The sequence below is a fragment of the Poecilia formosa genome, unplaced genomic scaffold (genome assembly GCF_000485575.1).
Source record: "Poecilia formosa unplaced genomic scaffold, Poecilia_formosa-5.1.2 Scaffold180, whole genome shotgun sequence".
NCBI classification, from domain to species: domain Eukaryota; kingdom Metazoa; phylum Chordata; class Actinopteri; order Cyprinodontiformes; family Poeciliidae; genus Poecilia; species Poecilia formosa.
Genome location: NW_006800119.1, coordinates 498,506 through 516,660, shown reverse-complemented (window position 1 = coordinate 516,660; position 18,155 = coordinate 498,506).

Here is an 18,155-nt window from a genome sequence, read left to right as displayed (position 1 = left end):
CTAAAAACTTAGGTCTTGGTTCTAGTGATGTGAACTCTGGTGCGGTTCGATTGCATATGTGGATGCAAGCAGAAGCGGACTTCAGGGTCATTCTGGGCAAATACAACCAAAACAAACATGCTAATCCAATGTTAGTGGGAGAAATGGCTGGAAGTCTTTCACCAAAAACAAAACAGAAATCCTTCAAGCGCTAAAATATGACGCTGCTTTGTTTTTATTTACATTTTATGAAGAAGGAAGTTGCGCTCAGTGTCTTCTTTAGAGGTTTTACTGTCATTTCCTTCTGTAGTTATTGGTGCAGCGCCACCGTAGGCGAGGAGGAGAACAAGTTTGTCAATTAGTTTGTTTGGTTTGACACAGTGCAGTGGGAAACCGAACCGCAGCAGCTGAAAATGCAACAAATGTTCCAATTTTGGTCCCTAATCAAACCGAGTCTATTGGACTACCAGTGAGAATACCTATTAAAAACACACTGAGAAAACATAAAACAGTGGTGAACCTTCCCAGGAGAGGCAAACATGGCATACCGGAGGGTTTAAAGGACAGAACCACTGCTGGCTATCACAAACACAAAGGCCTGTCTCATATTAATGTTATACAGTTTGATGATCCAAAAGACTTTTTAAAAGGTCTGGGTGAAATCATGAATATTACCTGTCTAAAAAATCCAAAAGCAGAATGTTCAGCCATCAGTTGGTGACTTTAAGCTTAAAGACCAAAAACGCACCAGTACACACTGGCTCAACGATTAACAATATAAACCGTTCATTCTCAAAGACCGTCCGTTGTGGGAAATTGAAAGCAATTTCGCAAAGAAGACCGAGGCAAGAGTGTTGAATCTAGTCCCAAACACTTGATGGCACAAAGAGTTATTACGTTTAGGGGGAAAGTACATCTGTCACAGAGGGTCATTTTGACTTGGAAAGTGTTTTTCTTTAACAGAATCATTTGAAAACTGCATTTTGTGTTCTCTCAGTTCATTTTTGTCTGATAATGTTTGATTGTCTCAAATACTAAATCAAGACCAAAACGCAAACCAAAAGAAATCTGTAAAGAGGGAGAAGTACTCTAGAATAACCTGACTCCTAGTTGAACAACTCTTGCAGAATTGTTATTATTCGTACCCATTGCAGATTTAAGTAATGTAATTTAACTGAAGCGAATGGAAGATTAGGATTAAAAGAATGTTCCTGACCCATATGCAGACTTTGCGTTTCACAGAAAGTAGAAACGCAAAGTACAATAAGGGAAGAATTTTCTGAGACCAGGATTCTGCTGCATCCAGACGTTGATGGGAAATTTAGACTGGCAAGGAGTCAAAGACTAGGAAGACTCACATGAACAAACAAACACACACACACACGCACGCACGCACGCACGCACGCACGCACACACACACACACCAGGATCAGGACATTCCCAGTCATAAACAGGTTTTTTGATTGTGTCACAATAGTTTTAAATTTAAATTAGTGTTTTATGCCGTGGCCATAAGCCACTGAACATTCAGTGAATGTTCAGCAGATCTTCCTGCTGCAGCCTACAGGCTTTTAGATCTCTGGCTGAAAACTAAAAGGTGCATAATTTGGCCTCACCATGTTTTCGTCTTTAGCCTCACTTCTTGTTTTGCTTTGTTTTGTTTTTATCAAACCTTCTCATTTCTGATTGCTCTCCACCTGCTTTTATAAATAAATTGCCAATTTACCCACCCGGATTGCTTCTGCTATTTTCAACTCCACTCTAATATTGCTGGGGGTTTCTTCATTCGTCAGCAGATTCTCCGTCTTGTGCCCCCGTGTTGTTTTAATCTTCATGTCGATTTTGTTCCTGCCTCACCGTGCGCTAATGGTGTGCTGATATCTCAGGTTGGTTTTATTTTAATCACATAAATGAAGAAATGAAGCAACTCCAAGAGAGGTAGATTCCTTTTACCACAAACCTTATCCTAAATGAGTTAAACTCTTATCAGCATGTCTGGAGTTAAATCCCATGGAGCTTTTAAATAGGTTTTCTTCCACAGTTCTCTTCCTCACCGCTAAAACTCCACAACTTCATTATATTTCTGCTGTAGTTTTCTTTGAGGATTTTGTGGGGGGGGGGGTATCACAAAACCCCCCACAAATGTTTACATTACATTGAATGGCAGCCCTATATGTAGTGCCAGGTTGTTAAATCGTTGTGAGAATCTCCTGCTCTTTCTGATGCTTCACCCTCAGGAAGTCATCACAACATCGCTCCATGATTAACCCTTTAACAATGTTTTTACCAGCATTGAGCTCAGCTGATGCGCAGTTCCACCAGGTGTTTGCTAATTGCTGCAGGCTAGTCTGAAGGAGAAGAGTGGGGGGAGGAATTCTGTGTGAGGCTGAAGCTTTGAAGCTTGAAAACTGCATTTCAGAGGAGGAGCTAAGCCTCGGAGGCGGAGCTAGGTCCACTCAGGCGTTTTGCACAGCTGAATGGCAGCAACTTTATATTAAAGGATTTCTCAAAAATGCATAAAGGAACCAAGGCAACACTCCAGGTCTGATGAGAGGATAATATTACAACATGATGTAAAGCTCAAAAAAGTCAATTTTACATAAGAACTTTACACAGGCAGCCAAAAGATTAACACAAAAAGCCAAAGATGAAAAATCAAAAGCAGGCTTATTCCTGGCCTCATTAAAACGAAGCCGGGCTTTCAGTTGGTGACAACTGGTGATCCTTAAAATAGCCGCCTGCCGTGATATTAAGGAATGCTTCCATTCATCAGATGAGCCATTAGGCCTTGATGAGGGGCGGCTCTGACACTTTGCTGTCCAGACAGGAAAGTCAGGTGAGAAAAATACAAATCATATCGTTCCATCTGTCTAGCTAGCTATGAAGCTGTCTGAAAAATATATTTTCTATGTATCATTTTCTGCTGCTCTATCACAAAACCCTCCACAAATGTTTACATTAGATTGAAGTTTCTACCATGACCAAATATTCAGTAGGTATGAATCATTTTGGAAGCGGCTGTAGGTCCCATCTACAGCTCAGTCATGATTCTGTTCCTGTTCTGCTCTGTCGGTGCTGCTTTTGATTTCAGAGTCTCCCACTTTCATCACTTCCTTCGTCTGTTGACTGTCTGGGTTTCTCTCCGGTCACTCTGTCTGGCTCTGGATCCATGTCGTCTTGTCTCTGGGTTTGTTTTCTCTCCCCGTGTTTGACTCGCATCTCGGCAACAATAATCAACAACTTCTGTTGCTATATAAAAGTCCCACATAATGATCTCTGTTTACAATGTGAGAGAGTGGTTGTGTTTCTACTGATACATTATCTGGTGTATGTGTTATTCAAATGTTTTTTATTATTGTTTTGCTTAACTCTTAATGGACTAGTGACAATTGCAACAGCTGACATTTGGAAGTAAATTACACATTCTTTTCAGGCAGCCAATTTAAATTAGATGTAAAAAAAATAAAAATAAAAAAATAGAAATTTTACCATTTGAATAAAAGCTTTCTTTATCAAACTTTTAGGGACCTTTATGAAATATAAAATTAGCATAATCAGTTTTGTAACACAAAGTACAGCTATTAAAATTCATAAATTCAGCAGAGAATCCGTTTTTGGGCAACCTGGAGTTTAGAGACCTGGCAAATAAAGTTGATCCTGATTCATTTCTTACCCGTGTTGTAGAACATATGCTGTACATTTAAATAGCAAGAAACATGTTTTTATTGATCGCTATTCATCCCCATGACAGGTACAGTAAAATGGTTATTTGTTAAACGAAATATGTGATATATTTAATAAAATTCTCTTGTGATATAGCTTATATTTCTCTTTTCTTTGCATCAAGGCATATCATTAAGACCTGCCAATGTAGAGACTTCCCAAAATTTAGGAGAAAAAATACAGCTGCTTGAATCAAAGTCAAGACAAACTTTTTTTTTTTTAAATCACACAATGTAATTCTTTCTACTGGTGAGAAAATAAAGGCCTTTGACTAAAATAATGAATGAAACATAGCCAGATTATCAACCAGCCAATTTAAGCTCTAAAATCTTTAAGACTTTTCAGGCTTTTTTTTTTTTACCTTTTATGGAAAAACCTTCAGGTCTTCTCTGATTGTTTAAGGCTCACATGTTCGCAGCTTGTACAGACCCCGCCGTCTCTCAAAGCCGGGGAAATATTGGAACAATATTTGGGTATCACTTCAAAGACACAGCTTTATCTCTCTTTGAACGTAGTTGTTCATGGTTGCCGGCCACACTGGGGTTGATGCAGGTGTTAGCAATAGGGGAAGGTAGTTAGGGAAAAATCTCTGCAAATAGAGATGTGTGGCAGAAAGTGTTTCCCTTAGCAAGACAGGGACTGGATACCAGCCAAGACTGACAAAAGACAGCGGTACGCAGATAGTCATCGTAAGAAGGTCGGAGTTCTGATCGTAATCGTAAAATATGTCAAATTGACTTTTTTTTTTTATCGTTGTATATTAAAAATGATTGACTAGTGATTATTTTTGCTCATCAAAAATATGTTGCCTTGATTCTTTCATACCTGTTTGAGGAATCCTTGAATCAACCACTCAGAGTTTCCTCTCATGAAGCTCCGCCCATTTCCACAAAGCTCCTCCGTGCTGAAGGCGGAGCGTTGGAAAGAGTAGGAGCTTCTTAAAGAGACAGAGGTCAATTTCAAGGCATCAAATTCCTTTTAAGTTATGTTGGATATATTCAGCATTTTAATAACAACTGCAGATTTGTTTTCTTAAACTGTTTTATAAATGCATCAATCATTTGTTGAGAAACGGAATAGCAACAGAATCTATACAAGCACTACAAATCAAGATCTTCCCTATTAGAAGGGGTAAGTTTTGAAAACAAAACCACTTGATTGTAAGACCATAAAATATTCAATTGGAGGTTTAAGAATTGACTAAAGATGAGCCAGAATTGTTTTGATTCAGTGCTGTTAAATACTTTATTTGTATATCTCTTTTTGATCATTTTATTGTACTTACTTTTAATATTAACTTCTCATTGAAACTGTAAACGGTCCTTTGAGGGTGTTGCGAATTAGCCATGTCTACAAACACTGCAATGCAGGCATTAGGTTGTCTTGATCTGTTTCTAGCAAATAAGCAACAACAAAAACAACACAAAGCTACTTGACAAACAGCACCATGTACATAGAAAATGTATGAAGCTTATGAGTTGAAGCTTCAAAGCTTCAATTTGCCCTTTAAGTGATGATTCTGCATTTGGGTTTTCAGCAGCTAGCAGGAAACGCTAATCAGTCTCTTTGTGGTTTTAGTCTTGTTGTGTAGAAGAATCTAAGTTATTTTGTTGCAAAACACAACACACCGCAGGAGAAACTGTGTGTGACCTGAAAGGTGAACAGTGTCACATCTCTGCGGTCCCTCTATGCTGCGTTATTACAGCTAAAAGGAAGCTCAAGAGCACTAGATATTTCTCAACAAAAAGTTGTATTCACAGCAAAGATGAGGGATCTCCAGTGGCAAGGCGACTCAATACAGGTGAGCGTGACACCTTCATTTTTGAAATATTGAAGTATCAAAGAGGTGACAGAGGAGAGCCATTTAATTAAAAGGGAGGAACCAAACTCACAACAGAAAGTTCAGAAGGTTTAAATGAGAAAACATTTTCTCTGAACCAAAAAAAGAGAATAAAAATTGTACTATCTGAATTGGTAGCCTTCCTTTTTATTGGCTGTGGTCCTGCTTGATTTAAGCAAGGTGTAGAAATCTTGAGCGGAGGTCTATTCAGGTCTTTGGGAAGGACAATTTCAGAAGCCTGTTTTATCCAGTGTGAAGCCCGCTGAGTTCAAGGTTCAAACATCCTCCAGTGGTTCTGAGGAATTCTGATTGGGTCTTGGTCTTGTACGATGTGCAGCAGAGAAACTTAAACTTAGAAAAAGTCAAAGATCCAGTTAAATCAGCACTCAAGCGGAACAAAAAGTGTGACTATAAACCTGAACATTATGACCGCATGACTTACTCTTTGATGAAGGTACATTTAACTTTAACATCTCTTCCTCATTGCCATTCTTAGCGCTGTTTTCTGTTGCAAACAAGTCATCTGTCTACAAATCCAAAATCTTAAACTGAAAAAAACAACCTCTTAGTGGTTTCATCGATCACTTACTTACTTCTTACTCCATCAATATTATTCCTTCCTTCACCTGCTGAACAGTCTGTGTAGTCTATTTATTTTTTTTTTTTGGGGTTAAGTGGCACATTCAGCAACTCTTAAGAAAATCTGAGCTTCCAGGGGATCAGGTGTAGTTGTGGTTGCCATGGAGCAAAGCAGGAATACACTGAGTATTACTCTTAATATAGCCGAGTCAAAATCCCTCCTGACAAATCTGGTCTGACCGAGCCAGGTTTATGCTCTTCGTGGTACACACTTCTTCAGTTCTGGACACGTCTTTCTATGAAACTGTGTTACACTGAGAGGTGAGGTGTGGAAGGAAAAAAATCAGCAAACTTGACTGTACAATAAACAAAGCTGGTTTATTAGGCCTCCAGCATCACAGCATAGTTCACACACAGTTCAAGATGGCAGCTTTCCCACCAGTCAGTCTGTCCTTTGCTACATCCAGCAGTCCTCCTATAAACTGGTTATCCTCGCCTTCTCAATTTACCCCCAGCCAATCAAACTCCAGCCATCACTGGTCCCTCCATAAAAGAGGTGGGTCTGAGGCGGGCCTCCTCCTTAGCAGGGTTCCAAGATGGCAGGTACAATGACACACCCACAAGGTAACAAACATGTCACAGACATAGGATCATTTACACACTCTAGAACTCAAACATTACAGAAAATCTTATTGCTTCTTAACAAACTGAGATCAAGGCTTTGTGAGAGCCATTCCAAAACATTTCTTATTTTGTCCTGTTGCTAATTTACCATCATGCTCATTTTCATGCTTTCAATCATTGCTCATTTGCATACAGATATGTGCCCCAACCTCCAGCTTCCTGGGTGATGTCTTAAAGGGGCAGTATTATGTGAAATCAACTTTTTTTTAGCTTTACATCATGCTGTAATGTTATTACCTCATCAAAAACATACACGGAGACTTGTTTTGATGCTTTCATGCATGTTTGAGAAATCCTTTAATCTCCCATGGAAAACCATTCAACTGAGCAAAACACCTGGGTGGACCTAGCCATGCCTTCGAGGACAAAGCTCCTCTTCAGAGCTGCAGTTTCCAGTTTCACTCAGCTTCTTCAGACTAGCCAGCAGAAATTAGCAAACACCTGGTGGAACTGTGACTCTGCTGAGCTCATTATACAAGCTACTTCTCGGTGAAACATTAGCAAAACATTGTTAAAGGGTTAATAGAGGAGCCATGTTGTGATGACTTCCTGAAGGCGGAGTTTCAGAAAGAGCAGGAGTTTTTAAAGAGACAGAGGCCCAATTTTACACTATTACTCTTCACAAAGAACTATTTGAATAAATTTGACTTGGCTTGACTTTGACTCAAGACTTGAGGCAGAGAGACAGAATTAATCGAGTGTGTGATTGTTGCCATAGTGATGAGAAGCTTTGAATTAGCACTAAAGCTAACTAAATTGAATTTAGGCTAAACCTAAAAGTGTAGTGTCAGTGATGTTTTATGCTCATCAGACTTGTTACCCATATTGGAATTCATTCCATAAACTAAATCATAATTAATTTAAAAAGCATAAAATAAACAAGGCAGAGCATACCACGTTTATGTTAAAAGAGAATTTAAGAAAAGATTTCTTCATAAAATCATAGTACACATCTGTTTCATGTCTTTGAAGCTCAGTAATCATCTAACGAGCTTTTAAGGAGCCCAGTTTGTCCCGGTCTGTTCTGAGGTGAGCAGATGGACGCAATAGTCTTGGCAGGATGTAAAACAAAATGCCTGATCAGTCAAAGAGCAGCAGAGGGACGACAAACCCCACTTAGAGATAAATTTAGGAAGAACCTGAGCTGTGCCACGGCATATCAATCAGGACAGGCATCGTGATGATCTCTAAATCACTCTGATGTTCATCTATCAACTGCATTTGACTTTTCCCCCCCTAGACTGTGTGGATAATCCTTGAAAATCTTCTCTGGACTGATTTTGACCAAAACTGAAGAAAAAGCAGGAAGAGTTACAATTAAAAAAGAAACAAAAAAAGGTTTTTATCTCTCTATTCCTGCAGTTGAAACTCCTTTTTAATTGCAATATTGCTGCAGTGAAATTCATCAGGTTTTTATTGATTGACTTTTGCAGTTTTAGTTGAAAGTTCCGAGTTTCCTGATTGTCAAACATTATCGATTCTGTAAAGTTAGAATGTGTTACATCAATACATTCTGCTGCGATTCAGCCGCTTGTGTTTTTTAATTTACATTTGTACCAGTGATTTAATTCACTCCTTAAAACAATAACTGCAGATTCAAAGTATTTGGCTATTGATTACTGATAATAAGGCGATTGTGATAAGACAAAAACCCTCACCCAACATTTTTCAAGTCTGTTTTTTTCTTTACTTGGAAAAAAAGCATCCGCTTATCCAGTAACTCTGCAAGGATAAAGAGGTTTACACAAAGGAAGAAAACAGAGAAAGAAAAATGTGCAAAATAAAAGTTATGTTTACTCATACACTCATCAACTTACACAATACATATAATTTTGCCTACAAAGACATTTATACAACACTTTTTACATCAGCACATCCAGTCCATTTCAGTGTGAAACATGTATTCTGTTGCCAAGCAATAGTCAGACATTCAATGGAATGAGCCTCAATGAAACAGCATGAAGGAGCCCCCAGTGATGGAAAGAAAAATAAGTCAAGCAAAGGATTGTGGGGTATTTAAGAAATGTCAGCACTGTGGTCATTGTTCATGGTGTCTATATCAATATATATGGGGATATGTCTGTCTGAATTATTTTTATGGTCTTTATGTTTTATACTGTGTTATCTTCAGTTGTTATAAAAAATGCTACATATATCAAATATGACTTAAGAGAAATTTGTCTTTGTAATTTAATGCCTTGAAATTGGGCCTCTGTCGCTTTAAAAACTCATTCTCTTTCTGAATCTCCACTTTCAGGAAGTCATCCCAACATGGCTCCTGTATGAACCCTTGTTACCACTGTGTCACTGACAAGTAGCTTGTATATTGAGCTCAGCAGATATGCAGTTCCACTAGGTGTTTGCTAATTGCTGCTGGCTAGTCTGAAGGAGCTTTGTGAGGAAGTTGCGGTAACAACATTTTGGTTGCCATGGGAGATTAAAGGGTGTCTCAAAAATACATGAAAGATTCAAGACAACACTCCGGGTATGTTTTTGATGAGGGAACAACATAACATGACATAAAGCTCAAAAAAGTCAATTTTACATAATATTTCCTCTTTCATACTTTTAGCAATATTAGTTCTTTCTGGTAAGTGTATTTTTTCTATTTCATAAAAAATAAGTTATTTCTGTTTGCTTGTCAGGTTAGGTGTTAACATGTCTGAGTAAAATAAGCTACTATTACAGATGTAGCTAACGAACTTAAAAAACTAGCTAATTCCAGCTTCTGTGTAACCTCAACCACTCCATACAAAAAAAAAAATCATCAGAAACATTTAACATTTTTTTTGCACCCAACTGATGCTTTTGAAATCCACAGAAATGATTTGTTGTGTAATCAATGGTTTAAATGATCCAAATGAATGACACTCATGACCGTCATGAATGCAGTTTAATTTTTCGCACATCCTTTGTTCTGATTGGTTACGAAACACCAAAGTGATCCCGATACTCGCAATACCTGCTTCAGAAACACTCTAAAAAATAAAGTGATCTCTGCTTTCCATATGAGCAGATCATGCCTCATATTATATAATATTATTAGCTGACTACCTTTTAGGCTCCTGACGATGCTGCGTAGGTTCGCTAATTTGTCAGTGTGTGGGAGAACCTCTCCAGTACGTCTGACTCAACCATTAGTCCAACATATTTATTGTTATAGGTTTTGTATTTTCTGCAGTTCACATAAAAAGATCAGTGTGAAACTTTGTGTTGCAAAGTGACAAGCATGGATGAGAAATCATCAACATGCATACATTACACAGTCATTATCGACTACATGCTGCTACATGCACCACCGTCTGGCAGGAAAAGTCCATCTGTGTGCCAGTTCTCACACAGCCGCTTGCAGAAGTGTTTATATTTTATGTTATACTCATAAATTCAGTGCATTTTATTGAGATTTAATGTGACCCCATCAGCTTTACAAGTTTAAAAACTCACATTTGTTTCCCCATTTTTCTTTCAAACTAGCTGGAGAATGTCTGTAAGCACCAGTTTTCAAGTTATGCCATACACTGTAAAACTGAAACAAGTGGAGTTTACCTAAAAAAAATTACTCGTTGGCTCAAAGTCTTTAGCTTAAATTACCTGATTGAGTCACATTAACTTGTGCAATTTTAGTGAGCGTAGCTTAAGTTAACTTAATAAATTTGACTTAATGTTTTAATTCCCTAAATGATACCCAAAGCTTAATTTATGTAACTTAAAATTACTTATGTAGAAAGAAAATTATTTAATTTAATTCCTGCTTTATATATAACTATTTTTAATGCAGAATTTGCAATTCTGCGTTCCTGCCCCCATAAAAAACTATGGCGGGCCAGATTTGGCCCACGGGCCTTAAGTTTGACACATGTCCCCTAGCGAAAACCATCTGTTGTGTTATTTTCCTTAAACAGTGATACGATAGTTTGTGTTAGTTTGTTACATAAAAATCTTTATGAAATACATTCAAATTTGTAGAAGTAATTTGACGCTGCATTAAAAAGTTCAAGGCAGATCAGTAGTTTATAGAGTCACAGTGCTAAAGTTCTGGGTTTTCCTCTCACAAACCAAATAAACACCATCATTTATGTGACCAGTGACAGCCGGAGCATGATGTCAGGGTGTCACTCACACAATATTTACACCGACCTATGTGACAGATGGAGTGAAAGTTCACCACCTGACCTGAAATATAACCGCAGCAACCCTGGAGTAAACACATACTGCACTGTGGACGCTGACAGACCAGCAACGTTTCAACACTTAACATAATAGTTGCAGAGCGTGATCTAACAGAGGCCACCAGGAGGGAGACACGAAATGCTGAGAATGGATGTATAGGCGGGAAAGAACGGGCGGAGTACAGCGCGGTACATAAACAAGGACATGAGGGCAGCATATCAATAATTTAGTGACAGCTGAGTGACAAACTGACAAGATTTCATATATTTAATGGTTGTCTGAGTGACAAGTTTCTGATTTTATATCCTAAATACTTTTTCAATTTTGTAAAATATTCATGCAAACACAATGGTAAAGTTTACTTCAGCAGACTTGAGTTGTCAGTATGTGTGAGATTCATTTTGGACTGACACCAAATACTTATATGTATATAAGTAAGAGGATAGGGGGAGAAAAAAAAGCAAAACAAAAAAACAGAAAAAACCAGCATTTCTCCAGGAGGGAGACTCGGCAAATATATTGTGGTTTCATGCAAATTACTACAAAGTTTCTAAGGATGGAATCTCTTCGTGCTTTTTTTCCCCTTCAATAATCTGAAACATTTAAGCTGAAACAGACTGGAAATCTGTGAAAGGGCAAATGTTTTTTTTTTTGTTTTTTTTTTTTGACAGCAGTGGGTCTTTTGGAGGTTGCAACACATTTCAGGGAAACTCAAAGTATTATTGTGTTAGATTTCCTTATCCTGACTGAAAATCTATGGGAGATATTTGACATTTGGCATGGCTGAGTCTCCACCTGCCTCCCACGAAAACACTAACTACACGAGGGACTTTCTGTCCAAAGCTGTGTGTTCCCTCCAGGCAAAGCGCCCAGAGCTTAATGGATTCCATGTCAAAGTGGAGTCAAGCTGCTCGGATGGTGGAAGACAGGTGTCCAAACAACTGATTGTAAACCCAGTTTGATCCAACTCTTTAACACACAGTTAAACTCAGAATGATTTTTCAAAACCTATCCAACGATACCGACTCAACGCCTGAAAGTTGGACCTTATCAGAGGGAGACAATTTGCAAAATCACAATCTGAATGTAGAACCAATCAGAGCAGAAAATAATTAGGGATATTCTTCCAGATGATGGATTTCCATTTTATATGACTGACAGCAGTATTCTACCATGAGACCTGGACATATTTGTTTGATTAAAGGAACCGCATAATGATTGTCATGTTGCATTAATGAGAAGTGAAACAACAGTGAAAAATACATTTTCCTCAAATCCTGGTTAACTGTGGTGTTCCGCAGGGCACCTGATGTGTACCACTACTTTGTAAGTTATTGCAGCATGAGTCAATGTTTAAGTGGTAACAACACTGATAAACAAAACACAGAATAAGTAACAGGCACGTTCCGAATGCACTGCTAAAAAGGCTTAACTGACTTAACAACAATAATAATATAGATAACTTAATAGAAGATATTACATGGTAGATTAATACAACCAGATATTATGGGGTGAAAGTATAGTGTAGTGTTTTACATATTTTCTCTTTGGACTTTTTCACTTAACTCAAATAAACTGTAAAATCAGGCAAAGATAATACTTTGTCGATTAAAGTATTTTAGCTGGAAGATTTAAGCATTTTTGTTAATAAACTCCTATATTTTGGAGAGAAGTTGTTTATTCCATATGTCTGTAGAGCTTCACCCTTCAAGAACATCAGTGCTGAACTTATTTATTGGTATTTAATACTGTATTCATAAGACTGAAAATTATTTCCTGATAATCAGGTTGGTAATTTTGTTCTAAGTTACGATTTGTGTTCATAAAAGCCTCTAGCATTTATTAATAGTTATTCAAAGCCAAACAAAGCCTACTGATGGACGACGCACTATGCAGCATTGACGTTTGTGATGTTTGGTCCTTCTTGCCTCCCTTATTGACTCCACAAATCCCCCTGGGGTTTGTTTCTTCCAATAACACTCTGTCATTTTCAAGGGGAAAAGGAAAACCAGTCTATCAGACTCGCTTAGCATTTATTGTGTTGCCTTTATTGCTCCCCCCTCCGACTCATTAGCATATCATTGTTGCCATTTGCTAATTTCTTTCCTCCGAGCTTGTACAGTCACTCACGGCACACATGAATAATTTAAATGGGGGTTATGTATAGCCACAGAAGAATTAAGAAAAGACTCATCTTGACTAATGAAGCCGTCATTATGTCCTGCGTCTGCCGTCTGCAGACACACGAGCAGCATAGAAACAAGCCGAGATGAACTGGGTAGATCGATGAAAAGCATTTGAAGGCGGCACTTTGCTTTTCAGTCCCGTAATTCGTCGCTGCTGAGTCGTCTCGGAAGCGTAGAAGGCGATAAAAGTTACAGTTAAAGCATGTCTCATTGACGGCGATAAAAAAAATAAAAATAAAAAAAATCCCCGCCGTATTGCTGATGTCGTAAAGCACCACGGATTATGTCAAATCTCTAAAAACCTAAAGAAAGCATAATGACGGGGGCACAGGAAAATTGGTCTGAAGAAAGTTACCCACAGATTGTTTCTAACAGCCTTCGGTGATGGCGCTGGGAAGGAACTGAGCCATGCTGGATGTCAGCGTCTGGAGAATTACATGCTTTAAAGCCGCGGCGATCCCCGTCATGCTTATAGGCGTTTAGGTGCTTGATCCCAGAATCAAACCTAATCACATTAGCGCGGTTCTGTCCTTTAGGATGAAATGTGGTGGAGAATAATTTACATTTTGCTTTATCGGTCAGGTCTCTCGTTCTTCCGTCTGTCTTCAATGACAAAAGGAGAATTGTCTGTCTGGGAGTGTTTCTCTGAACTAGACTTGCATCAATGTCTCCTGTGCAAATTGAGTTATATTCTGTCACTGCAGGACTTCTGGAACTGATTTGTCACACAAAAAAGACAAATCTTGAAGATTCAGGAAAAAAAAATGCTGTCGCTTTTTGCTGCTTGCTTCACAGTAAAGCAGCAGTAAAACGATTTTATATAAAAAAAACTATAAAAAAAACTACTAATCTGTAATAACCAAAGGCTTTACTGATTATTACTTCAAGTGTAAATTGGTTCAATTTTTTATTATGGCATTCTTTTGATGACTTATGTTTCATAAATAAGCAGATAAGCATCAGCTCTAAATATGGTGAAATAGAAAAGACCCAGAATATGCTTAATTTCTCTTGTAATGTTATATTTCAAATAATAATAATGTTTTTTTTTCTTTTCATTTAAGGAGCCATGCAGTTAAGCTAACTGAATACTGCTAATTTAAGTTACAATTTAAGTTTAAGTTTATGCACAAACCTATTTTCGTTTCAGTATAAATAAATGTAAATAAATGTTCTATTTCATCACAATGTTGTTTTCTCTGGTCAGTCACATAATTTAAACAGAATTTCTGGACCGTTTGAAAATTTTTTTTTTTTCTGAATTCAAAATCGTTGCTGAATCTAATCGTGAACCGAAAGCCCCCCTCAACAAATCGAATCAATTCGAATCAAATCGTTAAGCACTTAAAGATTCGCGTCTCTGTGAGCTACAGAACCGTTCAGAGATCTTTACCGCTCTGAGAAGTTACAATTACATTGACCTTTATTTGTTTAAACATCTTAACATAATCATCTAAAGGTCAAAGGTTGATCAAATCCCTGCAGTGACCACATCTGAGCTTCCAGACTGGTTAGAGGGAACTTTAGCTTTGCCCGTTCTTGTCATTCTGCTTTGAAAATAAGACTGGAGGTAAATGATTACTGAAGTAAGCTGCTATTTCTTTCCCGGCGAATGTGTTAATCAAACAATTGTTATCTTCACAGTAAACAGTCTGTAAATTGAGAATCATAAAGAGATGACTGGCAGCTCTTTTGTTGTAACCATGTGCTTGATTAAATGCAACCTTTGTCAGGCTTCCTGTTTGAGTTTTCTGCTCTTTTTTTAGCTGCAGAAACCTTGGGGACCCCTGCACAGACAGGAGGTAAGAGGCGTACAATAGCAATTCAATGGCTAAAAGAAGGACATCATGTAAATAAATACTGCAGGTAAATGCATGACCCAGACTGACGTGACTTTTCTTTTCATGCTGCTTCTTCAGGACAAAAGTTTTTGTTCTGGAGCTTTTAGACCACAGTGAATAAAGCTGCTTCAATCTGACTGGGAAAATCACATTTCAGTCTTTTGTCTGATGCTGACTGTAAGAAATTCATGTCTGGTAAATGTCTTTGTATCATTTGAAGCCTCTAAAAGAGGACACTTTATAATAAAAAGTGAGCCATTGATCAATTTTTTTTTTCATTTCCAAACAGAAGGATTCAGAGAACGATCTGGGTTCTTTTCTATGTCTGTGTTACTTCTGCTCACATTCATCTCTCCATACTGCACAGACATTATTCTGCAACAAAGATAATTTCTAGAAAACATCCTAGAAATTAAAAATGTAAATATGTGAATATTTACATTTTTTGTTATTCCATATGCGTTCATCCGTAGTATTGGTTTCACATTCTGATTGCTTGGATTTATTATCAAACTCACAGTACAGAAACAAAGTTGAATGAAATTTGTCTGCAGCAGGTAAAAGAACACAAACTCTGTAAAACTATATAAATATATTAAACTATGGTTAAATGTCAATTTTTGACAATCATACTTACATCTGTTGCTGGGCAACTAAAACAAAAGAAGATGCTATAGCCTGTAAAATACGTCATCGACTTAATCCGGATACCTCTTACTGTTGCTAAGTGATTCAAAACGAGCTCCTGCAGGAACTGTGGTGTCATTAACCTGTTAATATTACTTCATTAAGTAGAACAAAGAGCAAATTAAAACATCATAGAAAAAGCTGCATCTTGTGTTGACGTGTCCACAGCAGCACAGTTCTTTCAACATTTGTTTTCTCAATTACATTAAATTGTGAACAAAACTGTTAAACTGCATAAATAGTTCATCACTGTCAAACATGTATGAAAACTTTTTTAAAAAATGTAGCTAAATGTAGTTTTCCCTACACAGAGTCATCAACTAAAGCGTCTTTTCCTGTATCACGTTAATACAGCTGTGGAGAAGTGCTGGGTTTTAAGAAGAAGTGTGCCCTCTTGAGGAAATGTACCACAATTGCAAGAATAGTGCATAAATAATAATAATAATAATAATAATAATAATAATAATAATAATAATAATAATAATAATAATAATACATTTCAACATCTCCCTTAATGCTGTAACTTCAAAAATACTATTTAAATACATATTTAAATAGTATTATGTATTACTATGTTAGACCAATTACGGACTAACATAGCGTGTCTTATAGAAAGGTCTTTGACTGCCCATTAATTTTTAAATTTCTAAATCAAATTCATGCAGTTTTCTCTATGTCCAGGAGAGGTCAGCACTACCCTTAAGAAAATAAATTTATGCCGCAAGCTGTTGGAAAGTTTTTTGTTATTGTTTTTTTTGTTTGTTTGTTTGTTTTAAATAATGACAGTTGTAGTCACTATGTGGAAATATATATTTTTTATATTAATCAAAATGTTCATTTCTTGAACTGTCAAGTTTGAAACTGCAGCAAACGTTGAAACAATGTTTCTTCAATTTGATGTCAATATTTCATCCCTGGCAGGATGTGGGCCAAAACTTTTCTTTCTTTTTTTTTTTTTACACAGTTTAAATCCCATTGTAAAATAGAAGTACTTTTGATATACTTATAGGCCTAGCTGCAGTAACTGACACGTAAACAAGAATAAAAGCTTCAATACAAAATCATGCACTGAGGATACAACCGAACAGCATGACTCAGCATAGCAAAACAGTAATAAAATGTATACTGTGTCGGATTAGTTGAACCGGGTCCAGGCCAGGGATCAGAAAGAGCTGAGTGAGTCCAAACCCAATCGACCACTCTGTCTTCAACGTGCCTCGTTGTCTATCTGCCATCAATCAGCCGATGTGAGACACCTCCCAAGGTCAGAGTCCAGCCTCCCAGAACAAGACATGATTTAGCACTTTGTCAGCAGGCGCTAACATCGGTCAGCAGGCGTTAACGTCCAAACGTCTCTTTCAGGCGTACAGCAGATTTATCTAACTGCAGCTGTCCAGGGAGACAGACAGAAAAAGGGAAGTTCATAAGTAACAAACTGTAGATGAATCTCCAACCAGCAGGCGGCGCTCTTGCTGTATTATTATTTTTTCTTCTGGATTATTCGGTGCTGCTTTTAGGCAACTAGAAGTTATAGAGTAAACTGGTGAAGGCCTCAGAGGTTTTAGAGAACATTTGGTAATTAGTAGCATCATTAGCATGGAGGAACAAACCAGAAAGGTCAGGTATAAAGTTAGCCGTGTACACTAAAGACTAACTCTCCATGTATGATAAAGAGAAAGCTTTAATATAAGTCATGTAGGGGAGACGATAAACATGGCTGTGGCAGCATCATTCTGTGGCAGGATCAGGGAATCTGGTTAGCATAAGAATACAGATGGAGAAAGCAAACCTGGAATGAAAACTTTTTAAAGGCTGTAAAAGACTGAGGCGGAGATTTACCTCCCAACTATTCTGCATGGAAAGCAGACAATGGGATAGCTTAGATTAAGCCAAAGTCAAAGCCTAGATCTGAATTCATCTCAGAATTTGTCGGTACTTCACATAAAATCCTAATATAATAAACTTAGTATTACCCAACACTCTGGGAAAGCATAACCCCGCACCCAGACGAACCTTTAAAATTTCCACCAAAGTGGGCCAAACCAAGAGACACTGACGACACTGTGGTCAGGACAAAAGAAAACATTGCTTCCAACTTAATGACTTTACGTTACATTTAGTGACTTTTAAGACCCATATAGCAACTTTTCTTTTCCAGTAAAGCGACTAGTGACAAATTTAGTGATTTTTTATTTTATTTTATTTTTTATTTTGTCACAGATTTTTATCTCAACATGTGAAAGCACCAATCGCTCTGCAGCAACTGTCCTGAATCAAATGGTTTCACACTTGAAAGTGGGACTGTGACGTAAAAATCAACCAAGTTGTACCGTTGTTACCAATATGGAAGATTCAACTGCAGTAGCCACCCTTCAATCCAAAGAGGGCAGCACCAAGACAGTTTTAGGCCAAAAAGTTCATAATGAAATAAATTCACACAAAAAATTCCCAACAAACAATGAGGAA